The sequence below is a fragment of the Canis lupus genome, chromosome 23, assembly GCF_011100685.1.
Source record: "Canis lupus familiaris isolate Mischka breed German Shepherd chromosome 23, alternate assembly UU_Cfam_GSD_1.0, whole genome shotgun sequence".
Taxonomy (NCBI): Eukaryota; Metazoa; Chordata; class Mammalia; order Carnivora; family Canidae; genus Canis; species Canis lupus.
This window is the reverse complement of record NC_049244.1, coordinates 40,534,903-40,561,080: the sequence shown is the minus strand read 5'-3', so window position 1 is coordinate 40,561,080 and position 26,178 is coordinate 40,534,903.

Genomic DNA, 26,178 nt, shown 5'->3' with positions numbered 1-26,178 from the left:
TTTTTTTTTTTTTTTTAATTTATGATAGTCACACAGAGAGAGAGAGAGAGAGGCAGAGACATAGGCAGAGGGAGAAGCAGGCTCCATGCACTGGGAGCCCGATGTGGGATTCGATCCCGGGTCTCCAGGATCGCACCCTGGGCCAAAGGCAGGCGCCAAACCGCTGCGCCACCCAGGGATCCCTCATTATGTCCTTTCTATGCTAAAATGAAATATTCTACTTCAGACAGCAGTTCTTCCACAAGAAGTACAATTATTCCTCTTCATTTTTTTTGCCATTGACTTTGAAATAGTCTATTTATATGAACAGTCGTTGTATGAAGAAAAAAATTAAAATTACATGTAAACACTAAATGAACACATAAAATTCTAACTATATTTAACAGAGTTTCTTCTGTTGTTAAAAAAAAGTTTGCCTAACTACATTTTTTTTTTACCTTATTCACTTACTTGTTTATTTAGTAAATGTCTCTTCTCTCCTTGAAGAAGTTTTTCTCTTTTTACTTGAAGTGGCTCTCACGTGACTTCACACATGGGCAACATGGTAGCTCTAATGCTCTAGAGTTGCTCTAGCATTTTAATGGTGGCTTATTAATTTTTAAACTATTTTTAATTATCTATTCACTTTTGTCATCTGCTGAATTTATTGCTAAGTGTATGTCACTGAAGAAGTTAAAGCCCTAAGTCTATTTCTTTCTAAGTTATTAGCTTCCTATTAAAAAAAATCAATTTTCTGACACACATTGCCCTCCTAAATCCACCCAATCAGTCATCTCTACAATTTTACTATCTCAAGAGGACATGACAAATATGTGATTGTATCAGTTAAACATATCAATATCCTCAAAGACTGTTGAATTACAGTATATTTTTGCATCATACAAATAGATCTTTTTAAACATATTTTTATATAACTCGCTCTTCCACTTGGTTCTCTGTAGCTGTAATATAATGTAACACGCCATCCTTTCTCTGCAATTCCAAAACCAAAAAGCTTTGAAAAAAATTGTCTTTGTGAAGCATGCACAAAACCATTTGATAGCAAAACCTGATTTGTTAAAGAAGCTATTTATCCCACTTAATATGAACATTTCTTTTTGGCTACAGAAATTATGTATTTGATGACAACATTCTACTAAAATGCTTCTGCAGATGATATATAATATATGGTATACGCAAAATTCACCTTTCTAAAACATAAAATAGTTCAAATGATCAAACTCAGGAGCTTTACATAAAAATTTCTAGACCCTATATAAGATTTTTAGGAGTCTAGTAAAAGCTCTGAATTGTTCAAGGAGATTTTCTTAGATTGATGTAATTTAAAATCTCTACATACCTTGCATTCTCAGAGTTACCTTCTCTAAAATCAGTTCAGCAAAGAATGTATAAGATGAGCTAAATATTATGATGGATACTAAAAATACAAACATGATTTCCATTTGATTGTTTGAACTCATACTAATGTTTCTGAGTTGTCTTGATTCTTTGAAAACACATTATCTGTAAATTAGCGGAATTTATTTCAAGTTTTCAATTATAAAACAAAGTATTTCTGTAAATACCCAACATTAAGTACATTATCAAAAAATAATAACTATTAGTGTATGATTTCCTAAATTTCAAAAATGTATTTCTGTAGGAGGAAGAAAATCCAATTCCTAGAGTGATTTTCCCCTGCCTTTTCAGCAAGTGACTATGTATTTGCCAACTTCTCTCTATACCCACAAAACACAAGGCACTGAATGGAAGACCCCCATGAAATACTATGACATAACTCTGATTATTAGATTTCTATGCACTCCTTTTTATATTCAAGACTAAAATAAAAACTAAGCAGTAGATCCAAGTAATTTTCAAACTTGAAAACTGAAAACACAATATTGTACTTTTCACCTACTCAGATAAAATATTCTTTTCCAGAAAAATATGAAACACAAAACACTGAACTCTTCAGCAATGAACTAGTGTTTGACTAGGGCTTTGTTCTTTCCTGTTATAATTTATTTTTCTACCTGTGCAGTATCACCAGTTTTTTCTTGTAAATCCAAATGCCTCATTTAGAATCTATCCTCTTTATAGCTCTAGCCTCCATAAAAATTGCTTCTACTCTAACGCAACTTGCAAATTTTAGACATCATTTCAGAAGCATAACATCAATTAGGATGTCAGGATTATATATTAGAGATGGAAAATAATCTTAGAAGTTCTGTATCCCAACACTTTCATTTTACAAGTGACAAAACAAAGGTTCACAGAAGCTTCAGAAAAGGTTCCAAATCTTTTAACTTCTTTCACTTATTTGCTGAAAAAGCCCAGAATAGATTCCCATCTCCTAACTCAAAGTCCAATGTTGTCAATATTCCACATTCACCTCATTACTCTCTCCCACACATGTATAAAATTCCCACACATGCTTATATAATATTTGCATATAAAACTTCAGCAATTATTACTTTCAGTAGTACCTTAGGTCAGATTTTAGTCAAATGTCTTCACTTTACTCTCTACATACAAAATAAAGAATTTTGAGATACTGTAATTCCAAATCTGTAAGAAATTAAGTTTCTATTTTGAAAAATGTAACTTGTAAAAGCATTATGACAGTTGAGGTTTTCCCAAAGTGATGCTACATAATAATGAGTACATGGACAAGAATCCATTACATTAGCATCCAGAAGAAACAAGGAAGTCCTATGGTGAATCAAAAGAACATTTCAAAAGTCACAAAGACTTTTGGTTAACATGGCAAAATGAGACCATGCTTTGATTCACTTGTACTGCAAATACACACAGAGAGACATGATTGAAAAATAGAAAACCAAAACAAAATTGCCACACATAAAAATAAAATAAACATCCCCAATAGTCTAGACATGGAATATAAATGCTGAGCAATAATCAATACTATGACTTTGGAGAAAAATGGATCCACAGGTCATTATAATACCTGATTCTGGACAAAGACCCAGAGTAGAGACAGATGAAGGCAACTCATAAGATATCGGGAAATAAAGCAATGAGTCAGAGAGAAAATAAGTGAATAAATTAGTAAACAAATCACTTGCAATGGGCTAGCCAACACAAATTATAAGTCACATGGAATAGAGTAAGGCTAAAAAGAATATCTAACCTATATGCAACACATTTATTCCAGATACAATTAATTTTATGGAATAATGACAAGGTATGTTATACAAATACTTGTAAAATGCATGATGAGTAGTGAAAACTTAAAGCACAAAATGTGATAACAAAATCAGCTGAAATATTAAAAGAACAGGTGGTGTGGGAAAAAAAAAAAACATTGGAAATCTTGGAAATGAAAACTGTTATTTAATCAAATGTCACTAGGATAGCCACAGTTTCTTGGAAAATTGTTGAACTGGAAAATACTGATAGATTTACTATACAGTAATAGTTTAAAGAGTCTCCATCATATATTTTCAAGTAGGCTTTTCAGAAGAAGTCAACTGAACAAGTGGCTGAATTTTCACTTAGCAAGTATATACCCAGCAGAGAGCAGAATAAAGATAAGCTCATATCTTGACCCAGCATAGAGAGCTGCATCATTTCAGGAATAAAAAGAAAAAATATAAATCAATGAAAATAAAATAGTCTACCAGAAAGTAATCATGAAGAGTACATAAGTTCATCAGCAAAAGTGCTAAATGATGCAAAAGATGATAACATAATATTTTCTCACTGCTTTGGAAAAGTAACTGTCAACCCAAAATAGTATAATCTGCCAAGCTATCACTCAAGAGTGAAGACTCATCACATAAGAAACCAGAAAGAACATGAAGGACAAAAGAAAACAAAAATTAATATAATATGTTGATAAAAATATTTAGCTACTGATTAAAGACAGCTAATCATGTTTAAAAACAACTCAAACTACATTTCAAAGCAATGATGACAAGACGCTAGGACATACTATTAGATATGCAATGGATAGTTAGAGTGCAATAAGAGCCTTATCGGATTTAGCATGACATGGTTAGGCAGCAGAACTAATTGAGATTTAGTGAAAAATCAGCATTACTTATGTGGAATAAAGTGTACACATAGTCTATAGTTTAATAGCAGGCCAAAGGGAAGAGAATAAGGGAAGAAGAGAGGAAAGAAAGAATGAAGAAAACATGAAAGTAGTAATAGAAAGAAAGCCTGATCAATCTCACACAGGTTAGGAAGGGGGCTAAAGGAGAAAAATGATGGTACTCAGTAAACAAAAATATATGATTTAGAAATAACTCTAAATATTTCAGTAATACAGATGTCCACCCTCAAGAAAGTACACATGTATTTAGAGTACACATTTTTAAATCAAGCTATATACCACTTTAACAAAAAATATCTAAAGCAAAATATACATTAAGATTCAAAATAAAGCGGTAGAGGATATGGCACAGATATGATGATATTATCAACTGAAATATAATTAAGGGGAAAAAGCAATAAATATAATGCAGGACATTACATAATATTTGATAGATCATATTATAATGATGCAAATAAGTATTAACAATACAAATATTTAAAATACAAAACAATATGTATAATTTATGTAAATTTAGAAAATATAATAGTTCTAAAAATAATGAAAAATAAGATAATCCACCAAGAACACAAAACCATGATATATTATATATAATAAAAATGAACTCAGAGTTAAAACAAATAGCTGAAGAAAATTGTACAAAGAAGCAAATCTTGACCTTTAAGACTAATATACATATTTCTGTCACATAAGGATCAGACCAAAAATTTTAGTGAGAATAAGAAAACTTTAAACATTTACACGTTTTACACACACACACATACTGTACCAATTGTAGAAAGAATATTTTTTCAAGTACATGTTATATTTACAAAAAAATAAAAAGCATGACCATGTCAGAGACTCAGTTTCATCAAATTTCAAATAATTGCTATTCTACCAACAGAAAGCATGAACCAAAATAAAATTCAATAATGGATCAACAATAAAATTATAGCTAAAAGTCACAGCACATTTACAAATACACTAGAATCCACATGTTTAGAAATTTGAACATGCAATTCTAAATAATTTACGGGCTAAAGAGGAAAGCACTAAAGAAATTATAAAGTAAACAACAATGAAAGAATTACATAAAACCTTAAAGAATACAGTTAAAATAATACCTAGAGGCAAATTTGTCATTTTGAGAGAAAAATTTAAAAGCAAGAACAATTGAAAATAAGCAAATAGAAACTGCCAAAACAACGTGGGAAAAGAAGAGAGATTGGGAGGATGGAAGGATTAGTCAAATATTGATAAAGTATGAAGATGCAACCAAAGTCTCTTCTTCAAAAGTGCACCAGTTTTTTTCTTAAGATTTTATTTATTTATCATGAGAGACACAGAAAGAAAGACAGAGACATAGGCATAGGGAGAAGTAGGCTGCCTGTGGGGAGTATGATGTGGGACTTGATCCTAGGACCTTAGGATCACCACCTGAGCAAAGGCAGATGCTCAACCACTGAGCCACCCAGGGACCCCAAAAGTTCAGCAGTTCTGATCAGATTTTTAAATGGTTTTACCAAATTAAGGGGTGCATTTTTATAATGATCATAAAGTATCTCAGGAAATAGAAGAGTAGATGAAATTAATCAATGTTTCTGTAACACTAATAATTTTATATCAAAAATATGTACAAGTATTCTAAGTTTCTAAAAAAAGGAAAAGAAATTAGTACATCAATTTCAGCAGTCCATAAAAATTTTTAAAAACTAAGAAGCACCGTGGCTAAATATAGTTCTTAAAAGCAAGTCCAAGATATTTCAGTATTAGAACATTTTATCAACATATTAGGCCACAATGATAAAAATGAAACTATGTGATCTTACAATAGATTCAGAAAAAAAAAATCATTACCAAATAAATAACACTAAACAAATTTTCTGAACCTGAAACCCGATTGCAATATCACTTTAATGGTAAAACATTAGACATGGGTGCTGCATATGTAATAACCAGATAATGATTCTCCAATCTCCACATTTGCCAACTTTATACAGATTATCATACCCAAGACAGTATGGCAAGTAAAGTAAATAAAAAGCTATCAGATATGGAAGGAAAATGATAAAAAATTATTTCTAATGGTAGTCAGTAGGAGTATCTCCAAAGAAAATCTAAAAGATTACACAAATGGATAGGGCCTATAAAGATTTAAGCAAAAATCTTGGTTAGAGAACATCTAAAACTTGATGTGATTCATTAAATGCATAATAATCAAAGAGAAATCATTATCAAATTCAGTGAAGCAAAGTAGAACAATATGTCAATTCTCTGATTATACCCAATAAGATTCACTATAATCTTTTTAAATTTATTTTATGAGAGAGAGAGAGAACAAGGGGAGGGACAGAGGGAGAGAGTGAGAATCCTCAAGTGGACTCCTCCCTGAGCACAGAACCAGATAGGGGGTTCAATCTCATGATCCTGAGATCGGGACCTGAGCTGAAATCAAGAACTGGAGGCTTAACAGACTGAACCACTCAGGTGCCCCTGCAATTTTTTAAAGACATTTTTAAAACACATCACTGAAGGACTAAAATATGAATAAGTAGAGAGAGATAGCCTATTCATGAGTTGGAAAACTTAATTTTGTTTGCAGGTCATTTTGCTTCAAATTATTTCATAAATTAAAGATATTTCATCAAAATTTCTATTGTTTCACTAATAGAAATTATTAAGCTTGTTTTATTATTATTTATGTAAAAGCCCAAGATTCGTTAAAATAAAGAAGAGCAAAGGTAAGAATTGACCTATCAGATATTTAAATTATAGAAGAAAATGTAAAATATTGTTTATGTCCAAGTAGAAAGGTTTCTTAAACATGATATAAAATACCTTCCACAAATGATAAACTTTAGTTCATGAAGAGTTACTAAGACAACGAATGACAAACCATCAAAGGAAAAAATATTTTCAAATCATATAACTGTTAAAGGATTTAGTATGCCTAACTTTTAAGAACTCCAACATCCCAAGAAGAAAGAGACAACCCACTAGAAAAATGGGCAAAGTAGATAAACTGGCAACAAAAGTGGAAATCCAAGTGACCATAAAAGCATGAATAGATCATAAATCTCAATAGTAATCAGGTGAAAGCAAAAACAAACAAACAAAATAAATAAAAGGATCCACGAGATATATTTTCATGTTCATCAGTTTCAGAAAAATTAAAAATCTGACAATCTCAGGTATTGAAAAAAAAGGGGAAATGAAAAATCTTATGTATGGATAAAGAAAGGTAATAAGTTCAATTATTTGGAAAACAACTTAAGAGGTATCTAGTAAAGTTAAAGATTTGCATTCCTTGGGCAGCCCTGGTGGCACAGAGGTTTAGCGCTGCCTGCAACCCAGGCTGTGATCCTGGAGACCCGGGATCAAGTCCCACGTCAGGCTCCCTGCATGGAGCCTGCTTCTCCCTCTGCCTCTGTCTCTGCCTCTGTCTCTCATGAATAAATAAATAAAATCTTTTTTTAAAAAAAGATTTGCATTCCTTTTGATCCAGTAATCCCAAGACTTCTCTCCATATACTATTAGGAAAAAAAAAAAAAAAAAAGAACTTGTGGAAATGGTGACCCCTATAATAATGAACAATGTGACATGATTTGTAATAGCGCAAACTCTAAACCATTTTGTCTTTAATAAAAATAGACAAATGATTTTTTTAAAAAAAGATTTTATTTATTTATTCATGAGAGACACATACATACACAGGCAGAGAAGCAGGCTCCAGGCAGGGAGCCCGACGTGGGACTCAATCCCAGGTCTCCAGGATCCCGCCCTGGGCTGAAGGTGGCACCAAACCTCTGAGCCTCCCAGGCTGCCCAGACAAATGATTTCTGATGTAATGAACAGTGGAGTACAGAATAGACATTAAAGTGAAGTATCTATATGTGTGGGTATATGTATAAAGTATATACATACATATTATATATTACATATAAGTTCTTTGTTTATATACTATGCATCAATGAGCAAAATATGATGCAGAATAATGCATACATCACACTGATAATAAAGTTTAAATATATGTAAAACAACACCACTTATTGTTTTTAAATGCTATAGTAATACTGCAAATGTTTACATAAGAAATATAAGAGGAGAATGGAAGATGGAATTTAGAAAGTATAGACAAGGGGCTTCACCTGCATCTGTACTGTACAGTTTATCTTGAAAATCTGAAAAGATTATGCCAAAATGATATCATTTTTGAGGCTGGATAACGAATGTGTGAATTTTGTTATAGTAGTCTCTCTACACTATTTTGTATTTGAAATATTTCACAGAAAAAAAAAAAAACAATTGCACAGCAGTATCTGAAAGATCAGTCACTTGAGCACAATGAAAATAATGCCTGACCATTATTGGAGCAGAAAGAGCCTGATGAAATTGGACAGCTGGCACAATTCCAGTCACTGTGAACAAAGGGATTTTTCATTGAAAAGAAGCATTATTTCGTCCAGTGTGCCATGTGCACAGGTTAAACTGCGCATTGTCTAAGACTGACTATTTTCAGATTACACAGTATTCCTGTTTCATAGTTGTGCTTATGTTGTCCGCTTTAGAGCTCTTTCATCATTTAATTTTTCATAGTAGCAGAACACTCACTGATAGAACATATCTTGTCTCACTGAAATTTCTGGTTTGGATGCTTCCCACTAGACCGTTAGCTCCAAGAATGAAGAGATGATAGCTCTATCTCCACTGTGCTTGCTTCAGAGCCTATGAGAGTTTCAGGCCTATAGCAGGGTGTTTTGAAAAAGCAAATAAAAAGAAAGAGGGAAAGAGAGGAAGAAGGACGGAAGGAAGGAAGGACGGAAGGACGGAAGGAAGGAAGGAAGGAAGGAAGGAAGGAAGGAAGGAAGGAAGGAAGGAAAAGTCTGAGGAAGTTTATAATAGAGCAGTGGAAAACATTATCCTGATTTTATATACATGTGAACATCGAGAGAAAATACAGATATTAAGCCCAAGATTGTAACTAAGATCCAGTGACTCGAGGCACATGTTCATTCTACTGCAACTTAACAAAGAGACAAACATTTGATTCTCTTGGGGAAAATTTTACAGGTCTTATAAATCTTGCCAAAAGTTAGTATTAGAAAGAACTATCTATTCTGCTTTTTAAGTGCCCATATTAAATTTTGTTCTGACGTGGCTCTTTTTGTGAACGACCACTACTCAAGTAGTTAATTACATTACTGGACTGTCCTAGAGGTGGAAAGGGCTAGTTGAATCATAGAAAATGATATGCAGTATTCTGACTACTTTTGCACAGTGTGGAATAAAGGCATTATTCTTCAATAAATCACTAGTTTAAGCCAGTTAGTATGTCCTTTGCATACTATATGAATTGTCTCATTCAGGATAGGAAACCCAGAGGAGGTGGCTACTGTTTTGTCATTTTGTAAATAAAATTGAAACAAAAACTGCCAAATAATTTGTGCAGTTAGAAAATTGCAGAGTTAGGGGAAAAAAAAAAAAGGAAAATTGCATAGTTATTAATACCCAAGTGATCTAATACTGGAGCCCACATTCCTTAGTATATGCTTATTGCTTTCAATAAAAGATTTTAAAGTAAAAGAACAAAAATAAAACTTTTTCAGATTGTTCTTTCATGATGTGTAGTATTTTTATCACTTGGTAAAATTATAATTTTCACTAATTTACCATAGAGTTATATTCATTCATTCATTCATTCATATGCTTAAAATATCCCTGTGACATTCCAGGAACTATTATAGACACTAATAAACCAACCAAAAAAAGGCAAAACCAATCAAAACAATGAAAGATAAACATTCAAAAATGATTACAATTATGTTTTACCACTAAAAATACAATCATAGGTAATTTTATTTTTTTAAATGTATTATTTCTTTAAATACATATTAGAAATAGACTGTAGCTACCAGAAAAATTTTTCTTCTCAGCTTTAATTTTCTTGGCACCATGAATTCCCTAATTTGAAAACTATTTATTGGTCATTTCTCAAGATGAGGGGCTGAGCGGCACCTGGGTGGCTCAGTGGTTAAGCATCTGCCTTTGGCTAGAGTGTGATCCCGGGCTCCCCACAGGCAGCCTGCTTCTCCCTCTGCCTATGTCACTGCCTCTGTGTGTCTGTCATGAATAAATAAAATATTTTAAAAAAAGATGAAGGGCTGAGACCTGAAGTTAAAGCCATCAGTAAACTATTATCATTCAGCTCTCATTCTTATCTCATTCATTCACTAACCCATGAATTTATAAAATATTTATCGAATAGCCATTGAGTAAAGTCTGGAAAAAACTGGGCAGTAAGTTCAGTTGCCTTTCTTTCCAGGAAGCTTATGTTCTAGAAAAATTGAATAGGCATATACTCATCAACTCACTACACATGATTATTTGTTTGAAAGGACATAACATGATTTGCAATGGCATGAGTTTTCTGAAAGATCATTTCTGAGTAGGGTGATCTTGCAAAGTTATAAAGTTGCAACTGAAGACTCAATTATGAGGTTTGCTAAAGAGATGAAAGTAAAAAGGTAGCAGAACAAAAGGGGAAGGCAGCGTCAAATTCCAGAGATGAGGACAGAATATCATATAAACAAGGCATGATACTGAAACTGTGTTGGCAAAATGAGAAAGTAAAAAGAAACTAGTGCACAGTGTTGCTAGACAAAGTTAAGAGGAACACGTTCCTGAGCATGTAAGTTTTTTGTTTTTTAAATCAGCAATTTAAAATATTCAAATTTTAGGGCACCTGGGTCGCTCAGTTGGTTAAGCATCTGACTCTTGGTCTCATCTCAATCTCAATCTCAGGGTTGTGAGTTCAAGCCCTGCAGTGGTGTACATGATGGACATGGAGTCAACTTAAAAATAAATATAAGATAAAATAAAATATTCAGATTTTAATAGTCCAAAAAGTGTATGATTTTGGAAATCATGGAAAAGAATGAAAAATATCTCCATATGCCATGAGAATAGTAGTAGATTTGCAACATGGTGAAGCTAACTAATACCATATGGGGTCTCCGTCTTGTTTCCCACCATTGTCCATATCTTCAAGGGTAGGAAATTCCCTACCTACCTGCCTAAAACTCTGTTCTATAATAGCTTCTGACATCAGTTGGGAGGTATATGAGAATGACTTAAGGAATATCTTATTTCCACTAATATATTAATTAATTTTTAAAAATGTGACAAAGAATAAAAATATGACTGGTAAATAATCTGGTAAATCAAATATTACTACTTTCCCACAATGGGGTACCTATTTTGAGGGAAGAAAGTGGGACAATGGAATTTTTACAACATCATCATTCTCAACCATCATTCACTCACACACAAAAATGATTAGCTGGTATGGCAACACCTGATTAAATTTTTGGTCAAATAACTATGGCTCTTCCTAGGCAACTTGGAAACAAATAATATCCTTTTTATAACTTGATTTTTTATACTATATACTAGTAATATATATTAGCTGTCAAATTATTTAAATTCATAATGTTACTTCTCATTGTTGTGATGTCTAATTAAATATATTTATTTTTTTATCTCTCATGGGTACTGTAATACATTTTTCTCACCCTTTGGAACATTTAATACATTTTTTAGTTTAGCATTAATAAAAAATCAACAAAACAAAACAAAGAAAAAACATGGGCTATCACTAAGAACAACATGTAAAATAACAGGCAAAGGATATAAAAAGATGATGTTATAAACTACAATCTGATTTGCACATTTTCAGCAATTTTTTCAACATATTCAAGCACCTTATGAGCATTAGTCTTTATAATCTTCACAATTCTAGGAGTAATAAACTATTTGTGTGCTCTTCATACCGAAGAAAGTAAAACTTGGAACAATTTGTATAAAGTCACACAACCAGTAAACGGCATGATCAGAATTTCAACTCAGAAAAAAATTTGGCACTGTAATATAGTCTGTCTCTTCTCAAGGCCTCCAAGGTTGTCTTGGAATCTCTGAGGGTTCAGAAGGCCTGCTCCAGAAATTTAGGGGTACATGCTCATTTGCAAGTTTCATATTCTGAAACCAATGTTTGGTAACCTACATGAGGTTCATAGTAATTCCATATTTTTGATAAGTAGGCTATGAAATCTAATGCATGTGATTCTCAGGCATACTTAAGAATCCATTGTGTGAAGAATAAGGTTTAAATTTCTTATACAGACCCTGAGACCTTTCATAATCTGTCTATACCACATTATTGCTTGGAATGTGTCTGATAATCAGACAAGTGGATGACTGGATGGTTTCTATCTGTACGTATATTTCCTTGTTCAGGATGCCATCATGCTCCACTGGCATGTATCCATTCAAGACTTGAACGAAAAAGCCATCTCTTTGCCCTCTTGATGTCTAAAGATGGATTTGATTTCACTATCTAAATCCGTATGGTGCTCATATCACCCTTCTCAGATACCACCTTGCTTTTTGCCATTTGTGTTCAAGTTCTGTCTCCCCTACTTAACAAAGGTTTTGGAGATCAAGAACCAAATTTTATTTAATGTTTTATTACAGATAATGAGAGGCAGATGATGTGCACAGAGAAGGCTTTCACTAAACACTTTGCAATGAAGTCCCTTTTCTTGCCTTGTGCTACTTGCTGCTCCCATTCTGTATCACATCTTTGTAATTTTAAAATGACCATAACCACTGTTATTCTTCATTTTTGGTATCGACAGTAGCCTTCATTTTTGGTACCTATGAGAGACTGGTTGTATCAGGAATATTATGGAAAAGACAGAGCTAGCATCAGCTACAGTCTTGGATATTGTGTTGCTAACAGTGGCATAAAACAAAAGTATATTGTCCGTAGAGGGCAATGGCACCAAAAACAATAGTGTTTTTACTTCCTTCCTTGGCTAGGTATAAGCACCTCTGTAAATTCTAGAATTAGAAAGAAGAAAAACTCCTCACTTCACTCTACAAAGAGTCTATTGCCAATGCTGATGAGAAATGGAGCTTGATCCACCTCGTGGTTTCTCTATCACTTAACCAAGGGGAAAGAGGCAATTTTAGAGCACTGTAAGCTCATGAAGAGAAGCAAGTTGCATGTATCAAAGTTAAGTGTACTTAAAAACAAACACCTTACCATTACTTTATAATGAGAATAGCAGGCTTTTGTTAGAAGAGAAAGCAGAAAAGCTAAAAGGTAGAGATGGAACACAGGTTCTCCAAAACCTATGGCAGCAACTCTAGCTAACTATGTGGCAGTCACAAAAAAGTTTCCCGGTCACAGGTGACACAGTTGAAGAAAAAAATATTCAGACCTCCCCCCCCCCAAATATTTAACAATGCCAAAACTTCCTGAGTACAAATAGCAGAAACAAATACAATGTAAGGCAAGACATTAATTCCTTGTTATATTATCCTTTCATTTTTTAAAAAATAAACAAAAAACTTCACCTAATGGGGGCATCTGGATGGCAGTGGTTGAGCATCTGCCTTTGGCTCAGGTCATGATCCTGGGGTCCTGGGATCGAGTCCCACATCAGGTTCCCTACAGGGAGCCTGCTTCTCCCTCTGCCTGTGTCTCTGTCTCTCTGTGTCTCTCATGAATATACAAATAAAATAAAAAAAATATTCACCTAATGAAAATATTGACTTTATAGCCAAAATACCACATAGTTCATAACAAGTTTATTATAGCTAAAAATTGTACCCATTACTTGAAGAACTTTTTAATCCATGAAGAATCACAGATCATTGAAGTATTTTACCTAAAAGGAGTCAAGGATTTAAAATGTAGAATTAATTTAGTTGATATAAGAGAAAGGGCTTTTTGCCCCAATCTTTTCTTTTCAAAATGATCAAACCTGCAGGAAAAGATGGTTTGATATGTAACTGTTTCTCTTTACCTGAATTTACCAGTTGTTCACATTTTGCCATGTTTGCTTTGGTTCTTTCTACACATATATCCTTTATTTTCTCAGAATCATTTGAGAGTGCATTGCAGCACAATGACTCTTCCACAGCATATGTCTACTAAAGTTAAGGACATTCTTGTCATATAAATTCAATCCTAAAAACATACCTAAGGAGGGATGCCTGGGTGGCTCAGCAGTTTAGCGCCTGCCTTTAGCCCAGCGCATGATCCTGGAATCCCAGGATCAAGTCCCACAACGGGCTCCCTGCATGGGGCCTGCTCCTCCCTCTACCCTCCCCTCTCTCTTTTATGAATAAATAAAATCTTAAAAAAAAAATATCTAAGGAAATTACAATAATCCTATAATGTTTTCTAATAGACCATCTATATTCAGATTTCTAAGTGTTCCAAGGTCTCCTATGCCTATTTTTCTATCCAATCCAGATGTGTACATTGTATTCAATTTTTATGACTCTGTTTCTTTTTTTTTTTTTTAATAAGCCAGGTCACTTATTTTCCAGAATCTCAACATTCTAGATTTATTTAATTTTTGTGGCATTAAGTTTCTCATCTTATTTCCTGAACCCTGTAAATAGGAAGTTCTAATAGCTGTATTAGATTCAAGATACACATTATTAGAAATGATATTTCAAGGCTTATTCTCTGTATTTCATATTGTGTCAAATCAAAAGGCATATAAAATCATGTTGCCCCAGTATAAGTGATGTTACCTTTGGTACTGTGGTTATTAAAGTGGTTACGGTGATGACAGCCAATTTTCCTCATTATGTTTCCCCTATCAGAATTAGTAAGTATACTTAGCTAAACAATCTGTGGGGTTATATTTGGCACTATATGAATATTCTGTTCTACAATAAACTTCCATCTAATAATTTTACCATCCATTGATAATTCATGCCTGATTATATTACACTGTGGGTTGCAACATAGTTATTTTTGTAATTTTATCTTATCTTTAGATATATTAACTAGCATTCTTCTATACAGAAAAGTTTTCCTTTTTCAATCTATACAGGCCTCTTTCTTTGTTATATGCTAAATTTGTCTAGGATTTCTCCTTCACAGAAATTTTAACATTTGGATTCCTCCTCTAATTAAATATTGTGATTAAATACGTGGCCCAGCGCAGAGACAGGTGAATAGCTAAATGACCTTGGCTATCACCCTATGATTTTAGATCTAACATGAGTCTGAAAGAGCTGCCCTTAAGTAAAACCTTAAGTTTAATTGAACTGGTGTCTAAACATTAAGTCAGATATTGGTGATGTGTGATGCCATGCTTTTGTGTTATAACCTACCAAACACTCCCTTGAATCCTAAAAAGCTTATAAATCAAATTTCTAATCACATCTTGAGGAATCTGGAAAACCTGAACATTTCCAACTTTTTAATCAGGCAGATTATGTAATTTCTTTACTCTGGGCATCAATGTAACAAATTCATTTTAAGGGGACATGGAGACATGATTCTCCTTTGAAATCTAAATAAAATATTTAAATGTATCTTATAATAGTGTTATAACTATCAATATACCTTTTATTAAAATTAAGAGTATAAACTTTCAAGTACATATAAGTCACGTAACAAGATGAAGCATTATCATAATACTTAGAAAATATGTGGTTTCTCATTTCTCTCACAAAAATTCTACTTTCTCAGTCTGTAACCAAAACAGTTCAGCTGGACTAGAAAGTTGAAATAATAATAATGTATTATAATAATTTTATTATTGAAGGGCAACTAATCAAAATATCACCTTTGTTACAGTTTTACCAAATGCATCTCTTAAATTATCTATACCTAATAAATAAAATAAGAATTTAAACTTTTTGAAGTTTGGAAATAATTCCCTGTAACTACCTATTACACTGAAGGCTCTTTGATTTTTGTTCAAGGTTTTACAAAGGCACTCTTAAAAATACACAAAGGATTTATTGAGAAAAACACTACATTATTTATGTCCTTATTAATAAAAATAATAGGTGGGTTTTGGTAATTTAGAAGGACAATGCATAATGGAGTTATTCCTTCATCAATTAAAAAAATTTGGCCTGATTGTGAAAGCTTATGTCTCCCGTGCCATTAGATAGGCCATCTTTATACCTTTCTATCTGGCAGTTGAATCATCGAACCAGTTTCTCTACAAAGGCAAAGTCTCTACTCTCCAAGTTACATCATTTCACGCTACCGCATGTTTCTTAGAAAATACACTACCTTGTCCTTATGTTTTTTTTCCTTTTTAGATAAATAAATGTGTTTACAATTATGACCATTATTATTTCTCTTACTTAAACATTTTTCTTCAGTTGCTATTTTTTAAATTTATATCTCCATTCTCACATTTCTTACCTTCAGGCAATTTCCTTATGATTTACTCTCTCCTTCATACACATTCAAGCCTCAAGCAAACCAAATCAGTGAAGCATGTTTATGAAGTATTGTATGTGAATAAACAGTCTGCTCAAATTATATACCACCCATTTCTTCTACTCTGGTCTGCTTTGTCCTGAAATTCACAAATAAGTTTCATACTACCCATTTAAAACTTTAGTCATTTATCCCCTAATTTTGCTGAACAAAGCACTCTGCAGCTACAAGAGTGAGGAAATCTAAAAGTGCTATTCTTATGTCTTTATTATACAGAAGGTAGAGGGGAAAATAAATTTCTACTTTCCTTCCACTTTGTAGTTTTTAGCCTATGTATCAGAGTTCACATCCCTACACTCCAAGAGTGAAAAAATCATGGAAGTTGGAATCACACAAAATTAGTTTGGAATTCTTGCTTTGCCAAGTAAATTAATGTTATGGATTTGAACTGTGCCCTCCATCCACCCCCACCAGCCCACCGCCCAAGAAAAACAGATGTTGAAATCCTATTGCCCAGTACTTCAGAATGTGACTTTATTTGGAAACAGGCTCATTGTAGATACAATTAATTAAGATGAGGTCACACTCAAGAATGGTAGGCCCCTACTGGTGTCCTTATAAAAGGAAGGTCACGTGAAGACTCAGAGCCATGGGGAGGACAGCCACGAGAAAATGGAGATAGAGATGGGATGACATATCTGCAAGCCAAGAAGAAACAATAATTGCCAGCTCTCCCCAGATGCTACAAGAAAATAATGGAATAGACTCTCCTTTAGAGTCCTTAGAAGGAACCAACTCCGCCAACATCTTAGTTTTGGACTTCCAGCCTCCAGAACCATAAGAGAACATATTTTTGTTGTTTTAAGCCACTTAGTTATGGTACTTTGCTTTGATAGCCCTGGGAAGTTAATATACTAAGTTACTGATCTTATCAGTTACTAAAAGCCTCCATCTGTAAATGCAAGATAAGAAAACCAATCTTCCTGTATTGAAATGTAATTATTAACAGTACTCAATGCATCCTATCTGTATATATAGCGTGCACATAAACATACAGAGTACTTAACAATTAGTAATAACCTAAAAAGTTGCCAAATATTTTAAGATATAGATGGCCAGAGTTATAAACTTGTTATGACAATGATAAGAGTATTTCTTAACTTCCATTTACTGTTCAGAGGCAAAGAAATAGTTAACCAAAATACCCTTTGATTTTCCTGAGCTAAGGGGTCATATCACCTGCCCTAAGAGAAACTGATTTCAGAAAAGAAAAAAACAATGGGAAAAGATCAGGTTTGGGTGAACCAACATCTCAACTGTAAGATTTCCATCCTAATAAGTCCATCTATAGAATTGACTATATTTTATTATTGGGCAGCACAGTAGGTTAGCAGCTTTAGCATTGGCTAAAGTGAGTAAATTATGGTCTGTGAGCAGCAAGGATCAACAGCAAAGAACAAAATAAAAACTAGGGCTATAATGATATAGAATAAGCACCTCCCACTTCCTTAGGACCTCAACAGAGAACCTTGTCTAAAACCAATTATTAATTGGGAAGCAGAAAATAATCAGATGGATTTATGTGAACATTTCTAGTAACACTGGGGAGTATTTGTAAAGTGGAGCAACACCACCACCCCTGAATGAAGAAGAGTTTGGAGTGTTAACTTTCAGTGTGACATATGTAAATATTTCCTTCACTAACAGGAGAAAGGCTGGGCAGATTAATAAATTAATCAAATGAAATATGGCAGTACTTTGATGTCTACATCTAAGCAAGCATTTTCTTATAATCATTACTAATGATGATATATTTCCATTATTTTCAATTTTTAAGTGGTTTTGTCTTTTTGCAAGAAAACTTTCAGAACTGATTTTTTTTTTTTAAGATTTTATTTATCCATAAGGGACACAGAGAGAGAGGCAGAAACATAGGCAGAGGGTGAATCAGGCTCCCTGTGGGGATTCCATCCCAGGACTCCAGGATGATGACCTGAGCCAAAGGCAGACAGTCAACCACTGAGCCCCTCAGAGCTGAATTTATGAGGAAGAAATACAAACAGGTGGAAAGATCATAAACCAATGAACAAAGCTCTGCCCTGTGAATTCACTTAGCATTTCTTTAGCCCATCCTCTCCTGTTTTTTGTAATTTGCTTCTGAGTTCGACACCTCTCTGAGACCGTAGGCATTTAAGTCCAGAATGCTCTTTCTAGGTAAGCGCAGAAGTATGAAAATCCTATTTTCTTGCCTCACCCTGAAACATGCTTGAACATATATTTCATATTCCAGGGCTAACTTGCAAGAGTAAGCTGAGGCTTGGACTGGCTGTATTCACAGTCACTCTTACGAACCAGATGCTTCCATTCTTTATTCTACTTTCTTCCCTGACCACCTTCTCCTGCAAACTTTTCCATAGTAAACCCTACCTCCCTGGCTCTCCTTCACAATAATCTAACCTGAGACAGTTTTGTGGGTTGCATGAAAAGACCACCTTTGTTCTTTAGATCTTAAACTGGTCTCATGACAATTCTGTAACAGGGGTTCTAGCAATGTCTGAGCAGGAAGAGTGGTTTCTGGCTTCTTGTATAGCAGTAGAGCACTCATTTCAATAGGAAAGAGGAAAAAGTGGTTGAGGGATTAGGCTCTGAAGTCATATAGCTGAGTTCAATTTCAGTTTGTCAACTAACTAATGTTAAGACTTTGGATAAGTATCTTATTCCCTTGAGGCTTTAGTTTCTTCATCTGTAACAGGGAGATAATAAGAATACTCATTTTCAGAGTTTACCTAAGGAGTAATAAGATTATCACAGCAAGCGTTTACCACAGGGCTCAGCACATGTAAATATTCAACAAATGTATCCATTATTAACACTGTAAGTTTAGAATCATATATAAGAACTAGCAAAATATTTTAGAATCCATTACAAACACATAGGTGAATCTGAGATCAACCAAATTTTATACGCTAAGATTTTACAAGTTGTATTTTTCCAACAGTAATCCATCTTCTGTAGATTGTCTTTAATTTTGAAGTTGAAAACTTTTAACTGGAATGTTAAAAGAATGTTGTCTTGTACTCATTAGCACTTTATAATTTGCAAAGTACAATTATACCATGTATTACTCCATTCTATAATTTCCATTAAACTTCAATTCTGTGAACCAAGTGGCATGTGTATTTTATATATTAAATTGATCTACACAAAACCAACTGTTAAATAAAGGAAGTTTCCATGTAGAAATCTTTTTATGAATTTCAATGAACTACTTTAAATTTCTCAAACCTATAAAGCCCTTGAAATATCTGGTGACTCCCAGCTGTGCGATGCTGAAATTCTTTACAGTTCAGAATATTTTCAAATGTATAAAATGTATTTTGCTAAAATTTCCCTTGATTTTTAGGACAATGTACATGTGTTTGTGGAAGGAATTCTATCCATAGTAATGGACATTCAAAGTACACTACATTTATGTTAACAGCATTTCATGTAAGTAATATTTGGTAGTGAAAACCTTACACAATTGTATGGTAAAACTAATGTAATAAACTCATTATCCCAGGTGGTCCAGACCAATAGATCATTTAATTGGGACACTCTTTTTTTTAATTTTTTAAAAATAAATTGCATGGGGACAGAATTAGAAAAATCTGGTATGGTGATACAGCCCATAGAAAATAAGTTTTAAGTACTTTAATAAATCTTCAAATCCTAAAATGAACACTATCACATGTGCTAAAATGCAATCTTAAGCACTCTTCAAAGAAGCACAGTGACCACAAGAAATTCTTTTAAACTCCTTTCTAGACAGTAATATGTATAATTTTTTTTTCACTACTGGGGTTTTATTATACTGGAAACTGGCATAGAGTAGTTGCTTCAGAAGACACTTGATTTAGATCACTGAAGTCTCCAGGAAACTCCTTGTTTTCCCCTTTTCCCACCATCTTCCTCTCTGTCTGAGCCATATTCTGTGGGCTTTAGGGTTACATACTTCTGTGTTCATCAGGGACTTTTGCATGAGAGGAAGGTGTGTATGAGAAACAACATTACCTGGTGGACTCTGGAGGTAGATTTCCTGATTTAGAAACCTTTTCTCATATATGAATGGAAATAATAGCACCTGAATTATAGGTTTGATAAGGGGGTTGAATGTGTCGATATTTGTAAGGCACTTAGAACAAATTTTAGAACATGGAAAATACTATGTAAATGTTTGTTAGATAAAAAGAAACATTCCCCAGAATCTAACCTAGTATCAGAAACATAGCAGGTGCCAAATAAATGGATGATAATGGAATAAAAAGAGGGACTCCTAACAAAATTGAGCATAACCATAGGCTGATTATCATGACTATGCCATATGGAGAAGGTCTGCATGAGGATATTCAAACTAGGCAAGAAATTACCCACTGCATTCACAGCAGAAAATCTCTTCCATAGACAAGAAAGAGTGAACTTGTTCCATTTCCCTAGAGGTCAGAACGAGGACCAATGAACAGTGTAGATAAATGGGTAATTCTGGTAATCATGTCTACCTAATAACATAGAATAAGCTGATGTTAAGCAGCAGTCCCAGTTACCAGAGATGTCCAACTAGAAGAGAATAGAAATGGTCACTGAAATGTGAAGGATTTTAGAAAAAGCGACTAGAAAAATACATTAATCCCTAAATAGAATTCATCTACATATTTGGTGGCATAAACTAAAACATAGATGGTTTTGAAAAATCTTCCTTCTCCTTTATCTCTGCCTAGACTCCTGAATGATGTGCTGATTTTGTCACTCTCGTTTTTGTTATATAAATGCTAATGAAGGGGACTCCTGGGTGGCTCAGTCAGTTGAGTGTCTAACTCTTGATTTTGGCTCAGGTCATGATCTCAGGACCCTGAGATCCAGTGGCCATCAGACTGTGCTCAGCAGGGAGTCTGCTTAAGATTTTTTTTTTTTTTAAGATTTATTTATTCATGAGAGACAGAGAGAGGAGAAGGGGTGGGCACAGACACAGGCAGAGGGAGAAGCAGGCTCCATTCCATGCAGGGAGCCTGACACGGGACTCGATCCCAGGTCTCCAGGACCACACCCTGGGCTGAAGGCAGCAATAAACTGCTGAGCCACTCGGGCTGCTCTGCTTGAGATTCTTTTACTCCACTCCTCCCCTTGCTCATACTCTCTCTAAAAGTAAATAATCTTTAAAAGTTGATGAAGAAAATTACTAGATCCTGGGAATGACCAATAGACCAATATAAGTATCAATGCAATCAATTTCACCTAAGAAAAGATAAATGAGTTTTAAGAACAGTAGGAGTTGATCCTGGCTACCTGATTTATTTCAACAAAAAATAAAATTAAAGAACAAGAAAGAAGTTTCAACAATATAATAATTATAGCGTATGTATGGTTATATGGCCAGGGTCCCAGATATATCTGAAATCTACATTGCCATGCCTTCCTCCAACAGAAGGAGTGAACTCTTGTAACCTTGGAGGAAAACTAGTGATTAAATACATGGAGGTCAGCCTGGAGTAGAAAGGGGAATAGAGGTGCTACTCTACAATTTGTACAAACTCTTTAATGAATTCAGTGAGTCATAGGGATCTAGTGGCTCTACATTCTCCTTTGGGATCCAATTCTATTCTCTTACACTATTCTCAGATACAGTCATCTCCAATACTTGCTTAGTATTATGCATTATATACATACACAATTCAGATACAGAAAAACAAAAAACAAAACAAAACTACACCATTAAGGCAACGTAAACAAAATTTTCAAGTCCCTTGTCACATAACTACTCCCTACTGTCTGCAAATCTCTACATACAAAATCTAATTTTTGACTTGACTTCCAAAAAATGTCTGAAAATATGCTGTACACAAAGCAATTCACCATTTCATCTTTCAACTTTGGGGAAAAAAAGGGAGAACTCAGAAAAACAGCTTTGAATTCAACTCTGAAGTAAAAGCACCAAAAGGATGGTTTTCATTTGTTAACCTGTGCTGGTTTGCTCTCACTTTTGTGTACTTCCTTTGGGAGATTGCTAATCATTTGTAAATTGCCTCTTATAAAATTGCTTTCTATATTTAAATCTTGATTTTTTTCACAAATGTGCAGGTATTGAGCACATCTGAAAGCAACATAAAATGATGCTGACTTGATCAACTAAAAAAATTTTAATGAGTAGTGTAACAAAATATCCCATTAATTCCAAGTTGGCATACTTGTTGGATATACTTAATTTCCTTTTATATGTCTTGGCTACATCTACCCAGAAAATTGTAAAAAGAATTTAAGTATTATTTGGTTACTCCAGAAATACGATTTAAAATACAAAAGCCAAAATATATTTTACAATATTTCTATTCGCAAGTGAAATCTTGGTATTTGCTGAACTGTCTATGTACAGTAATAGCTATTTTTCTTTAAAGAGTTATTTTATTTAGCATGAATTTTCCACATAAAAGCACTATAGAAAGGTGAACTTCCTAATGCATACATTTATTAATGGGCTTGAAAAAAGCAACGATAATAAAAGACAAATGTATTAAGAAAATATTATCTACCAGGTAATTGGGGTTTGCTAATACCATGTCCAAAACAACATGCCTAGGCTGAGATTTTTTTCATCAATCTCAAATACAGAAAAACTTCTTTCTAAAAGTTTCATTATAAACAAGCTGTTCAAAAATAAAAACATATTTTCCTCAGAATTATATTAAAAATACAATCATGAAAAAAGAAAAAAAGTTGCCAGCTATATTTTCAGGCACAACATTATCAAGAAACACACAAAATCAATTGCATTTCTACTTACTAACAATGATTATACTGAAACCAAAATTAAACACAATACCATTTATAAAATTGCAAAGAAACTAAGATACTTAGGCATGCAGTTAATAACATAAAGAATCTGTATTCTGAAAATTACAAAATGCTGAAAGAAATCAAAGATGACCTAAATCAGCCTGACATGTTGACGTACTGAAAAGCTCAACATAATTAAAATGTCAATTCTTCCATATTGATCTATAATTTTAACACAATTCCTATAAAAATTCTGGCAAGATTTACTTTGAAGATAAAGGCAAAAATATTCTGGAATTTATATGAAAAGGAAAAGGAACAATGAAAGCTTTAATTATTTAGGATGGTTAAATAATTTGCAGGAAGAAAAACCAAGCATAAGAATCAGTTTACCTGATCTCAAGACTTACCATTTACCTATAGAAATGAGGATTGTGTGGAAGAATAGATGTATAGATCAATGAAACAGAACAAACCTACATGAATATGCTTAATTGATTTTTAACAAACATGCAGAAACAATTCAGTAGAGCAGGATAGCCTTTCCAACAAATGGTGCTGGAGGATTGGACATCTACAGGCAAAGAAAATGAACTTTATCCTAGGTCTCGTACCTTATATGAAGTTTACCTGAAAATAAGTAATGACTTAAATGTGAAAGGTGAAACTATAAAAATACTATGGGAGAAAAAAATAGAAAATAATTAAGATTCAGAAGTAGGCAAAGAATTCTTGGACATTACAAAAAAATTCATAAAATAGAAACTTGACAAATCAGATTTCATCAAAATTAAAAATGTTCAGTCTTGGGCAGCCTGGGTGACTCAGTGGTTTAGTGCTGCCTTCAGCCCAGGGTGTGATCCTGGAGACCCGGGATCGAGTCCCACGTTGGGCTCCCTGGATGGAGCCTGTTTCTCCCTCTGCCTGTGTCTCTGCCCCCCACCCCGTGTGTCTCTCATGTCTCATGAATAAATAAAAAATCTTTAAAAAAAAAAAAGTTCGGTCCATGAAAGGCTCTCTTGAGAGGATATAAAGACAAGCTCCCTACTGGGGGAAATATCTGCCAGCCTTCTTACGTGGCCTTGTGGGTTAAGCATCTGCCTTTGACTCAGGTCATGATTTCAGGATCCTAAAATGGAGTCCTGCATCGGGCTCCCTGCTCAGTGGGGAGTCTGCTTTTCCCTCTGCTACCTGCCACTCATTCTCTCTCTCTGTCTCACTCAAATAAATAAACATAATCTTTTAAAAAAAAAAAAAAAAGAAAGAAAGAAAGAGATGGAACCGCCATCCAATGGATTTGTGTCCCTACAAGATTATCAGAGAGCTCACTGTCTTTCTGCCATGTGAGGACACAGTAGAAAGGTTGCAATCTACAACCCAAGGGAAGAGCTCCCCTCAAACATCAACCCTACCAGCACCTTGATCTTGGACTTTTCTTGGATAACTGTGAGAAAGTAATTTTCTATTGTTTAAGCCATCCAGTCTGTGATGTTTTGTTTTGGCAGCATGAATTGAAAAACAGACTACATGTGAGACAAAGGACTAGTATCTAGAATACATAGAGAACTTTCAAAGCTCTACACAAGTATTCAATTAGAAAATTAACAAAATGCATTATTTCATGGAACAAAGATGGCAAATAAATCCATGAGAAAATTCATATTAAAACCACAGAGGGATCCCTGGGTGGCGCAGCGCTTTGGCGCCTGCCTTTGGCCCAGGGCATGATTCTGGAGACCCAGGATCGAATCCCACATCAGGCTCCCGGTGCATGGAGCCTGCTTCTCCCTCTGCCTATGTCTCTGCCCCCCCCTCTCTCATCTCTCTGTGACTATCATAAATAAATTAAAAAAAAATTTAAAACCACAGAAAGGGGACACCTGAGTGACTCAGTGGTTGAGCTCCTGCTTTCAGCCCAGGGCGTGATCCTGGAGTCCAGGAATGAGTCCCACATCGGGCTCCCTGCATGGAGCCTGCTTCTCTCTATGCCTATGTCTCTGCCCCTTGCTCTGTGTCTCTCATGAATAAATAAAATCTTTAAAAAATAAAAAATAAAATAAAAAAACACATTAAGATATCATTACACACCTATCAGAATGATTAAAATAAAATATAGTGACAAACTAAATGCCGATGACAATACAAAAACTAGAACACTCATATAATGCTGATGGGAATGTAAAATGGTACAATAATTCCAGAAAACATTTTGGCATCTTCTTACAAAGCTAAACATATAATTACTATATGACCCAGGAAAATGAAAACTCATACTAACACAAAAATCTGAACATGAATGTTTATATGAGGTGTATTTTCAATAGTCAAAAACTAGAATCAGCCTACCTGTCCTTCAACAGAGGAATGGCTAAACAGACTGCAGCATATATACTATGAAATACTATTCAGTAATGAAAAGGAATGGACTACTGATGCATGCAATCACTGGGATGAACTTAAGAGGATTGCTCTGAGGGAAAACAGCTAATCCTAAAAAGTTATATACTGTAAGGGTCTGTTTATGTAATATTTTGAAAGGACAGAACTTCAGACATAGAAGATAGAGTAGTGATTTTCAAGTTTTAGGTGGGTGTGGTTATAAAAAGACAAAAGGGAGAACTATTCTGTATACTGCCTATGGTGCTGGTGAATACACAACTCACCTATGTGATGAAATTTCCTAAAATGAAACACAAACACAAAAATGAATAAAAGTAGGGCCCCTGGGTGGCCCAGTCAATTGTGTTCAACTCTTGATTTTGTCTCAGGTCATCATCTCAGAGTCCTGGGATTGAGCCCAAAGTCAGGCTCTGTGCTCAGCAGGGAGTCTGCTTGAGATTCTCTCTCTCTCCCCCTCTCCAACTCTAAAATAAATAAATAAATCTTTAAAAAAAAATGTGTACAAGTAAAACCAGAGAAATCTGAATAAAAATCAATGGATTGTATTAATATCAATATCCTGACTTCAATATTAGCTTTATAAAACATTGTAACTGAAGAAACTGGATAAAATGTACATGAGGTCACTCTGTTATTTATAGAACCATATATGAATCTATAACTA